Source organism: Peromyscus eremicus, chromosome 17 (genome assembly GCF_949786415.1).
Source record: "Peromyscus eremicus chromosome 17, PerEre_H2_v1, whole genome shotgun sequence".
NCBI classification, from domain to species: Eukaryota; Metazoa; Chordata; class Mammalia; order Rodentia; family Cricetidae; genus Peromyscus; species Peromyscus eremicus.
The window spans coordinates 28,223,852-28,236,147 of record NC_081433.1 but is presented as its reverse complement, the minus strand read 5'-3'; the positions used below and the strand labels follow the sequence as shown (position 1 = coordinate 28,236,147).

The 12,296-nt window shown below is 38.0% G+C and overlaps 1 protein-coding gene across 1 annotated transcript in view; it reads left to right on the top strand.

Annotated features, from left to right (window-relative positions):
- Dlc1 (DLC1 Rho GTPase activating protein) overlaps positions 1 to 12,296 on the top strand; it is a 380,425-nt gene that overhangs the window by 86,628 nt on the left and 281,501 nt on the right. The gene's annotated exons all lie outside the window — the stretch shown is intronic.

Genomic DNA, 12,296 nt, shown 5'->3' with positions numbered 1-12,296 from the left:
GCATACTCTCCCCAGGTCAGCATCCTGCACCAGAATAGTGTGATCATGATAATTAGTGAATCCGCAATGATGAATCAGTGTCACTTGGAGTATACACTATGTGTTTTGACAAATATATAATGATATGTACTTACGATTGTAGTGTCATACAGCATAGTTTTATCACTCTAAAAAGTCTCTGTTTTCTGCCTCTTCTTCATCCCTTCCTTTCTTTTAACTTCTGGTAACCACCTTCTTTTTACTGTCTTCATGCTTTTACTGTTATGAAATTCATACAGCTGGAATCTTAGGATGTATAGTCCTCGGAGACTGACTTGTCTCACTTAGTGATGTGTTTTTTTTTTTTTTAAGTTCTATTTCTTTCTTTTCATAGCCTGACAGGTCATTTCATCTTAGTGCTGAACAATATCTCATTGTTTAGCTTCAGGTTCAGGAAATCATTGGTGTAAATGATGTAAGTGCTGTAAGTATTCACGTGCAGGGTTTTAAGATTTCTGTTTTGTTTTGTGTAAGTTATCAGTTCATTTGATCAAACATCAAGTGTGTGCTTCCTGGATTATAAGTCTGTCTGTATTTCTGTTTGTTTGTTTTTTGTCTCTAAAAATTAGCTTTACAGGGGCTAGAGAACTGGTTTAGCAATTAAGGGTACTTGTTGCTCTTACAGAGGACCTGGGTTTGATTCCCAGAACCCACATGGTGGCTCACAACTTAATTACTCCAATCTTAGGGGATCCAATGCCTTCTGCTGACCTCCAAGGGTACCAAGTATGCAAGTAGCACACATCCATTCTAACAAAACACTCACACAGGTAAAATTAATAAAATGAATACTTGAAATTTTTAAAATTAGCTTTACAAAGCAATTTTTTAAATCCACAAAAGTCTTGTCCCCCCCCCTTTTTGGATTATGTGAATTCACAAATTAATCCAAAGAAAATTAATACTTTATCCATTCATTCAACAAACATTAATGTATGATGGTTTGTGCAGACTACTGATCTGTAATTCTGGGATTCTATAAGGGAGGCTGGGACCTAATACCACCTTTGCAGGGCTGATATTGCACTGGGGTAACACATGAAACAATAATAAACAAGTGGAAACGTATGCTGCAAATTTCCCCTATAGAGAACTTATACCTCTTTCCATTTGCTCAGTCTTCTCTTCCAGTCTTCAGTGACCTTTCTCATGATTTTTGGTTTCCAGTAACTTTTGGGGTTTCACTTCTAATTCAGTTGCTTTCTATAGCTTTGTTGCTACAATGATTTTATTCTTTTTTTTAAATTCCAATTTTAAATGGCTCCCAACGGAAGGCAAGCATGTACTTAGGTTTATCATTATGAGCTGAATTCTGTGATTGGTGGCAGTAGATTATCAGGTTGTAAGACTATTTCCTCTTCAGGGTTTGGGGGACATAACCCCTCTTCCTTTGCACCATAAACATCTTGTTTTGTTGTTGTACTGTTGCAATAGCCAGGACCTCCATCACAATGCCATCGAGCATGTGCGATAGCAAACGTTCTTACTTTGTTCAATGTTTTCAGAAATATTTCATTGTTCCAGCATTAGCCTCAATGACTCCCTAGGTGGCTGTATCTTAATCAAGTTAAGAACTCTGCCTTCTAAGTCTTTGTTAGTGAAGGCAGCTTTTAATTTTACCCTGTTTTTAATCACTAGCAGGTGGTTTAAAGCAGATTTGGAATGTTACAAATACCCAGTCTGGCATTTGTTTATTTGTTTTTTTCCTTTAATATATTATTATAAGGATTCATAGATTTCTTATTATGGAATTCCTCTGGGTTGGAATCTAATTCCAACTGTCCTCATTTTTGCCGGAAGTTCTTTCTGTGTAATCTGTGACAGAGTTCACCAGCATATGTAGTGAATACAAGTGTAGATCTTGTGAAAAACAGAGTAGCTTGCTTGTCTGAACCCTGTTAGCAGGTAGAAGTTTTCGCAACTGTACAGGTAAAGTTCAGGAAGAAGGCATAAAGTCAGGAAAGAGAAGGAAGAACCACTCAATATCCAGGTGGTTTCATCTGCTTTATTGTAATAACAATAAAATGATTCCACCCATATGTGCGTCAGTGTGCTGCTTTTAATAAAGGTGTATTTATTCTAGGTATCCAAATATATATAAATTTAACTTATTGAGTCACTTGTAGAATTGAAGTATCTCACGGGCCTAAAAGTATTGATGGATAATCAGATAGCAATCAGAGGATACAGACTTTTTTCCAATTCTTCTGTGATACCCTTCCTCCCATTCTTTCTTCCAGTCTATGAACATTGAGATTCTTCAGGGCTCTTTAACACTAGTGTGCAGCAGCAGCAGCAGCAGCAGCAGCAGCAGCAAGTTCTATGTGCGCTGAATGGTTGGAGACAGAATGCCTGCCTTTCTAATAAGTTCTCAGATAATGTCACTGTTGCTGCTGGGAGCCCTGCACTAAAAAACTCTGATTCACACTCCAGAACAGTAATTGTCAACATTAGCAAATGATTTCTGTACCTGTACATTATTATCCCATATATGGAATTCCAAATTCAAGCTAAGGATACACCAGTTTCTTTCACTATGGCTTACAAAGAGAAGCTAATTAATAAAGCATGAGCATAATGGGGTTGGGGATTTAGCTCAGTGGTAGAGCACTTGCCTAGCAAGCGCAAGGCCCTGGGTTCGGTCCTCAGCTTTGGGAAAAAAAAAAAAAAAAAGAACATAATGATTCATATAAAGCTATGGTCATTGGCTAATAATCGCTTGTAAGTTAATATAGGGTTTCTTTGCTTCTTTGCTTGAGTTGATTGTTTGGTTAGTTGATTGGTTGATTGGTTGGTTAGTTGATTGGTGGCTGGTTGGTTGATTGGTTGGCTGGCTGGCTGATTGGCTGGTTAGTTGTATTGGGTGGTTCATGACAGATTCTCACCGTGTAACTCTAGTTGGAGTTGAACTTGCTGTATAGCCCGGGATGACCCCAAACTGTCAACCTATCTGCCATGGCCTCCTAAGTGCTTGGATTCCAGGCTATAGGCTATACTAACACACTAGTTTCCTTATGGCAACTTTAAATGACAAACTTGTCTGTCTTCTAAACCCTGTTATCTTAATATTAGCACATACATTATTAAAGACATTACACAAAGAGCTGGAGATTGAATAGAGTATGCCTGGCAAGTAGGACAGATTTCATTTTACTTCCTCGCAGTCGACCAACATTTCCTATTGAAAACCAGAATGAAAATTAAAGCTGTCATTCTTAACTGGTCTGGAAATGCTGACAGAGAGGAATTACATTATCTTCAACTTCTAACTGTCATTTTATATGAAAATCTTCACTGCTCCCAAAAGGGAAAAAAAAAAAACAGGATTAAATGACTTTCTAGTTCTTTAAACAGGATATTATTTTAAGAAAGGAAAGTCTAGAAAGAGGAATTTATTATCAAATGAAATGTATAACACTAATATGAGATTCCATACTACTCCAGCTGGCTGCAGATCAAATAGTTGAGGACGACATGGAGCCAAGACTATTGCTGAAAGGTCTCTTTCTTTTATGGGTGAGCAAGGAGTATCACTGGCCCAGAGGAGTCAGGAAGAGGCATGTGGAACTGAAGACAGTGTCTGGGCCAGCGCCTTGAATTCGGAATCAGGAAGTCGTGGTTCTATTCCTGGCCCAGCCTTGCATTGATTATGGCTATCTACAGGAGGCTGGGGCTCCCTGACAAGCTAAGCATTCAGTCAGTGTTGGATCTGCTCTGCCAAACGACCATGATTTGGAAGCGTCCGCTGTTTTCTTGAATTTTTTTTTTTTTTTGTTCTCTTCCACATGCTTGGCATTAGAACAGAGTCAATGTGGGCTGGAGGAGACATTTTTCTCTGGACTTTATATTGTCTTCAGTCTGTATGATGTCTGGCAATGGGTACCTCCTGCCTACCACCATGTGTGAACGCTTTCAGTTCTGGTGTTTAATTAAGAGCATTTGGAGAAGGAAACAGTGGGGTTGTCTTCCCTGGGTAGAAGGAAAACAACATCAGGGAGATCTGTATCAGTCAAAACTAACCAGTTCAGGATCTCCTGGGAAACTTGTATCCTCCCAGACACCATCACAATCAAAGTACTCTGGCTACCCACAGACCAAGTATCTCTTCTACCGTAAATAAAGAACATCGTTGAGTTTTCATCATGGACAAAAATTTATATTGAATAGAAGTTCTGTCCTGATTCAATCTGTCTGGTCTCTACTGACCTGTGTCTGAGGCAGATATAACTAAAACATCTATAGCAACAGCATACATTTCCCACACTTTGCCCACAACTGGTTAAGGTCTCAAGACAACAGGATGTTTCTGTTTCTGTCCTACCTGGGTGCAGGCTGGGGAAAGGGAACATATACCATACTCACAACTCAAGTTCAATGCAGTCAGATAAGTACTTTGTCCTCATGGGAAAAAAAGACTGTGGCTCTCCCTCTATATGTATGTTCTGAACAGGCACCAGATTCTACACCTTTTGAGTGTATATGAGCATGGAGATGCCCTTGCCTAGCCCCATGGTCATAGAACATATATGGAAATATATTTCATTCTGGGCACCAATTGTGAACTGGACCATTGACAGAATTATTCATATCCATAGAAGAATAAAAGAAATAGTGAGATAAGAGATAATTTAAAAATACATCCTATGAGAAATGACTTATAGAAGTGAAGAATAAGGGTACAGCTCAGTGGTAAAGTATGTCTTGGCATGTACTTCACCCTGGGCTTGATTTACAACACTCCCCCGACTCTAAGAAGAAAACTGGGGATATTCTACCTAGAAGAGCTATAATATGGAAACAGCAGAGTTCTCCAAATATTTGAGAGACTTCATAGAATAGATAGTACTTATTCTACCTCAGCCTAATAGCAAAGGTTCTCAACCTTTGGGTCTCAAATCCCTTAGCAACCCTCTATGTCCAAAAAAAAATTTATATTGCAATTCATAACTAGCAAGCTTATGGTTATGAAGTAGCAATGAAAATAGTATTATGGTAGGGGGTCAACACAACATGAGGAACTGTAAGGATCACGGCATTAGGAAGGCTGAGAACCACTACTCTAGAGGAAGGACATTAAAGAGGAATGGGGATCATCTCTACAATATCCCAAAAATTTGAGCTGTGTGAGTGTGAAATAGGTTGCATCTTAGCAAACCAAGTAAGTAGCTCAGGATGTAACCATGCAAACTCACACTGAATGATTACTGGGTACAAACTCAGACAAGATGAGGTCAAAGGTTCTGTGCTTCCACCTCCCAGTGATACACTTTGACTTAATAAAAATATAAACATAAAGCTATTATAATGAAGCATAAGGAACTTCACAAATAACAGATAAAGCAAGGACATGAGGGAGGAGAATAATTAATAAAAACACTGATTTGAAGTCAACAGTATTTCGCTGCAGCTAGAGTTTTTCTCTCCTTCTCTCCGGGTCCCACCAAGCCCTGGCAGTCCCATAGCCCACTTATAAAATAAACATACAGACACTTATATTATTTAAACTGCTCGGCCATTAGCTCAGGCCTACTATTGTCTAGCTCTTACTCTTATACTCAGCCCATTTCTGTTAATCTATATGTCGCCACGTGTTCCGTGGCTTTACCTGCTACCTTTACATGTTGCTCCCTGGACAGCTGGCTGGTGTTTCCTGACTCAGTCTTCCTGTTCCCAGAATTCTCTCTGTTTATCCCACCTATCCTATACTTCCTTCCTGGCTACTAGCCAATCAGCGTTTTATTTATTCACAACATACAGGACATCCCACAGCACTTCACTGTACTTTACCTGGCAACAGGAGCAATTGCTATGGAAAATGGGTGCACAAAATAAATTAAAGGCATTATTTCAACTCTCTTAGGTTACCTAAACCATAATTCCCACTGGTTTAACAATCAATGTTTTTATTCAAAACCATCTTCCTCCTGCTGGTTCCCAGCCCCTGTTCCTGCAGGTCTAATGAATACATAAGCTCATAAGAGTAGGTTTCCGGCCTTCTCCTCCAGCTCTGCCTCTGGTCATGTCTAGATGATAGTATGGAATCAGTCCAGGGAATGTTACACTACAGAAAAACAAATACAGCAAATGGGCATTCTGTTTTTATCCCAAGAGCCAGTTGCCCAAGTTTTAACAACATATACTGTGTGCCCACCCCTGCCTAAAGAACATTAACTACAGTGGCCTCATTTTTAATTAGTTACAAAGTTACAGGTTTCTTAGTGGCATTTTCTTAACTACTTATTTTTGTTTGGGACCCACCCTCCTCTCTCCTTCTTTGTCCCCATCTTCTTTCTCTCTCTCTACTCTTAGTATTCCTGCTTCCACTTTTACATGTTTTGCTACCCTCCACTGTCCCCCAAAGCTTCTACTGCCTCTCGTTGGATCCATTTCTGTTTTCCAGCCTCTACCTATACTCAATCTCTAGTAAATACACATACAATAATTAGAAACAAGGATGTACTTATAAGAGAGAATATACAGTATTTGTCATTTTGCATATGGGTGACCTCAGTATGTTTTTTAGTTCCACCCATATAATTTCACTTTTCTTTATGGTTGAGTAAAATTTCACTGTGTATGTGTTCCATATTTTAATTATCCATTCACTTGTTAATGGACATCTGGGTAGATTCTATTTCCTAAGTATTGTAATTAGAGCAGCAATTATATATAGTATGTGATATCTCTGTTGTAGGGTATAGAGTCCTTAGGGTGTCGGACGAAGAATGATGTAACTGGATCATATGAGTGCTCTAGTTTAAGCTTTTTGAGACATCTCCACCCTGATTTACAGTGGCAGAATCAATTCACAGCCCCACTTACAGTGAACAAGGGATCCTTTCCTCCACATTCTCACCTTTGCTGTCATTTGTTTTCTTGATGACAGCCACGCCGATTAGCATGAGATAGACTCTCAAGGAGTTTTAATTTGTATGTCTGTAATAGCCGAAAATGCTGAACCCTTTCTTAAAATGTTTACTAGTCATTTAGGTTTCTTCTTTTGAGAATGCTTATGTGTTTAGTTCCATAGCCCACTTTTTGATTGGAATATTTGTTTTCTTGTTGTTTAGTTTTTAGCTTCTTTGTCTATTCTATAATTATATATAATACACACACATACACACACACACACACACACACACACACACATACACACACGGCAAAGATTATCCACCATTCTGTAGACTGTCTCTCCATATGGCTGTTTCTTGAGGGTTTTTTTTTTTTTTTTTTTTTTTTTTTTGGTTTTTCAAGACAGGTTTTCTCTGTGTAGCTTTGCGCCTTTCCTGGAACTCACTTGGTAGCTCAGGCTGGCCTCGAACTCACAGAGATCCACCTGGCTCTGCCTCTCGAGTGCTGGGATTAAAGGCGTGCACCACCACCGCTGTGCTTGTTTCTTGAGTTTTTAATCTCATGAGGCCCTCCTTGTTAGTTGTTAATCTTATTTTTTTTCCCCCGCACTGAAAGTCAAAATATGTCTGGTTTTCTTACAAACAACCTGTTCTCTCTTCATAATCAATATACTGTGTGTGTGGTTCAGACCTCAGTATACAAAGGTTAGAACCAGGAGAGAGAGGCCTTAGAATACGGCACTCATTGAACGTGTGACATTGCTGGGTATCAAGTGTGCCTGAGGCTCCAAATTTATCTTTCTCTGACAATATTTAAAAAGAAATTAAAGAGTTTATAGAACACAGCACATCACTCCCTGTGTCCTCCTAATGACTTTCCCTGCACAAAGAGTAAGTTCCCCCGATTGACAGTGACCTTGCGAACAGAGTCTGATTTACGTGGTGCTCTCTCTTCCCATCCCTTCCCCCCCTCATCCTTCCACCCTGGTCTTGTTATTTGACTGATTTTGGTGCAGTCTCATTATCACTGTATCAGTCCTCCTTCCACGTGGAACATCATCTTCCTGACTCTCCACTGCCTCCCCTCTCCCCACTCTCCCCCTCCACCTCCCTCCTTCCTCCATCGTCTGTCTGTGTCTTCACCCCATCATCTTCTCTTCTCCCCATTCTTGTCTGACTCTCAATTTCCACCAAAAGCTTTTTTCTGACTATAATATATTGTATTAACACAGTATATATTAATTATATCTATTGCACATTAATGTTATATTAATTGATATGTTGTATGTTAGTTAATATGTTATATGCTAATTATACATAAATATATTATGGACATATGTATGTGGACAGGAACACTGTAGTTATTTATCTCATTATCCTATTTTTAATTTTCTACATGAGTTTCTATTTGAAACTGTTCATGAATCTATTCATTTTCATTGACTATTTCCCAAGGGCCGATTATAACATTCAGGACAACAGGAGTCTTATCTTCTTCACTGATGGATTTTCAGTCCTTTTAATGATACCTGACTTAAAACAGCTGTAATGATAATAAAAAAGGAAAGATAGATGAGTGGAGGCAAATTTATCACATTGGCCTTGAATGGAGGGAGTGAAGTTATAGAAATCTTGGACTCATGAGTAAATAATTTAATGTAATAAAATTCTTCTTTGTGGACAATAGTAAAGGAATGAAATTAAATCTCCATTAAAGAAGTGAAAAAGTCCAGAGTCTGCAAATACACTATTGTATTTTCAGCCATAAACTATTTACTGGAGTTTGGCCCTGGATATATGAAAAAGTAGAACTTCACGAGATGATAAAACTTGAGCTTTAAAAATAAGCACTAGGATATTTATGCAAAGCATCAGATTTTTAGTCACTCTATTTTGGGGAGGTTTTATGGATGTGTGGCATGAAAACTCTTGACATTTCAGAGTGACAGTAGCGGATGGTGAGCGAGGAGGTACCCATGGAGGAGAGAGAAAAGAAATAGGATTAATTGTCTAAGAGAATATCATAGGGCAAGGCTGTTTGGTTTTTATCCTTCTGGCACATCACTGAAATAATTTGATGCTCAGCCAATGAACATAAAATATACAAAACATATTTTTAGAGTATAATCTCAGTGTCCAGTTAATTCAAAGACAAATTGTTTCTGAGGCCATCGCTGATGGGTCCAGGGTAGCTGCGGATGTACTGCTGGATCCAACTTTAACTTAGTAGCTGGAAAAATATGCGCTTCTATTTTCCAAGGTTTCTGTGTTATTATTTCTTGGCTGTATTGATCTCACCACTTTTCCTGAAAATGTGTTGTTTCTGTGGTGTATAATTTGATTCCATTTCTGCTAGGTAGGAAAATTGAATCTTTGTCCTTGAGAATATTATGACTGAGATATGAATGAGAGTAAAAGAAAGCCACATGTGGGCACAGAGATGCACAAATCACCTTCTCAAATGTTTCTTTGGCTCAAAATAGAAGGAAATCATATAAGAAATACATCTGCACAGTAATGAAGGGACTCGATGTCTATAGTAAGATTTTTTTCCCTTTTTTTTGGAGTACTTTTAAGCAAATTTGTTGCAATGATCTGTAATATTTCCAGACCGTTACTTCAGCTTATAAACAGGATTTCACTATGAAAAGAACTGCTTTGTATGTAACAAAGTTATGTATCATTATTGTATAAAAATATAAATGTTAAGGTTTCATTCTTGCAAATATGGATACTTTTAAGCCCAATAAAAAGTTCAAGATATTCTGTCAGTCATTAAATTTTCCTCAAGAAAGGAGCAATGAGCAATCAAATCATAAGAGCTTCATAGTTTTCAGAATAAATTAGCATGTCTAAAAAACTCAATTTAATTTCAAAGTTAATCTGCTCTTATAGAAAAAGAAGTAGCCATTTTTGTTTTATATATAAATAAAATACATATTTTTAATTATTTATTTATTTATATTATTTAGATATATTTCTTTTTCAACCAAGGAAAATTTGTTTTCAAAAATAGCTTATCTAACTTTGGTTGGCCCTACACCCATGTATATATGGGTAGTACTACCTTGACTGAGTGTGTTATCAAAAAAGTTAAAATAAATAAAAAGAGCATGGTGGCACATACCTTTAATCCTAGCACTTCCCTAGGGAGACAGGTGCAGGTGGGTTTTTGAGTTCCAGACCAGCCAGGGCTACATAATGAGACCTTGTCTCAGAATAAACAAACAAAAAACCCAAACAAACAGAAAGATAAGAAATTGGTAATGGGAAGTGTTGTGTATAGTATGGGGAGACTTTGGGGGAGGAATGAGGTTCAGATATTATTATATTTTATTGCGTATAAAATTCTCAATAATAAAGAAAAATGCCCAAATAAATTATCTAATATTATCTCAAGTGATGGTTAATATGAACCATTAATTTGACAAAACTCAACTGGAAGAAGGAACTCTGGGCATATCTGTGGGAGATTATCATGATTAAGTTAATTGAGGTGGGAAGACATGCCCACCATGGGTAGCAGCATTCCCTAGGCAGAAGATTCTGGGCTGTATAACAGTAAGGAAAGTAATCTGATCGCTGACATGCGTGCACTAATTCACTGCAATCAGCTCTTGACTATGGATGTACGTGATTATCTGCTTCAGATTTCTGATGCCTTGATTCCCTATAATGATGGATTGTAAACTAAAATGAACCCTTTCTTCCCTAAATCACTCTTGTCAACATATTTCTGTAACTAGAAAAGAAAGTAATATGACCTAATAGTTGATTCTTTGATAAATGTAATATAATAAATCAATCATTTAAAATCTGAAAGATTATGCTCTTTATCAAAAACAATCTGTTTTAGCTTTAAAGAAATATATCTATAGAATTAGATTCCTGTTTAAGGAATATACCTATAAAATTAGATTGACCCATGGCATCTCTGTTCTTGGGAGTAGCTAAGGAATATAAAAGGACTAGAAGAAATGCCCAGGACTTGGAAGATGGCACAGTTGGTAAAGTGCCAGCCACATGAACCTCGGAACATGGGCTTGGATTCCCAGAACATGTAAAAGCCACAGGTGGCAGCAAGATTCTATAACCCCAGGTCTGGAATACAGAGACAGGTGAACCTTTAAAGTTCATTGACCAGTCTGTCTGCTGAAATCACTGTGCTTCAGGTTGAGTGAAAGACCATGTCTCAGAAACCAAAAGTGAAAAGTCACCGAGGAAGATATACAATGTCCATCTTAGACCTCCATGTGCACATGTACCCTCATACATGTGTGTATACATCCACATTAACAAGTACACACATCACACATACACATAAGAGAGAGAGGAGAGGAGAGGAGAGGAGAGGAGGGGAGAGGAGGGGAGAGGGGAAGGGAGGGGAGGGGAGAACAGGAAAAAGGAAGAGGAGAGGAGAAGAGAGGAGAGGAGAGAAGAGGGAAGGGGAGAGGAGGGGAAGGGAGGGCCCCAAACAAGACAAAAAGTCAGACTTGTGTTCATTACTTTCCTCATTTAGTAATAATCGTTGCCAAAGCAAAACCCCAGCATGGCATCCTCTGTGGACATATCTAGGTCCCATCATGACCTTGTCCCCCCCCCCTTCAGTTTGGCCATGAGCCAAGTATCTCAGAGATATGGGAAATAGGCAGCCTGAGTCACAAATGATGCTTTACATCGAAAGAACTAGACCTGAGTCCATTGCATCTTTCAATAGACTGCCATTCTAAAAGAAGTTATCTATGTTTTGTATGGTCTTTTTTTTTCTTCACCCAATATCCTACCCAGCCTTGTCTCTTTGCATAGCAGAAGGGGTTGAGATTTGTGATGCGAACTGACTTGATTTGGCCACAGAGGAACTGTACAGTTTTGTCTAAGTAATTTTACAAGGACAATAGAAGCTTTAATTTCTGCTTCACATCAAATTCTTTCCAAATGTATGTCTAAGTCCCAGAGTAGTTAAGATAAAAAGCCCTAGTCATTTGTGTGTATGTGTGTGTATGTGTGTGTGTGTGTGTGTATGTGTGTGTGTGTCCGTATGTATGTGTGCAAACATTGTCATGGGAGCCTGTTTTTAAGTGTGTGAAAGAATAAAAAGAGTTTTAAAAGGTAATCTTGGCAATGCCATAACTGGAAACAGTAGCAGGTGTTTCATGAAGAGAACTATCCACCACACAAGCCAAAATTTTGCCTAACTTAATTTTTTTCATAGTATTTCAATAAATTAAAAAATATCGTGGTACAAATATTCTCTCACATGCATTCTTAAGTACAAAGTCACAATTATTAGAATCACACAAATAATAAATTTGTACTCTAAAAAAAAACAGTTATAAATAAATTCTCCCAATAATACTTAATTAGAAAGTTGGAAACGTGCATATGTACTTGTAGCTAACTTGTAGT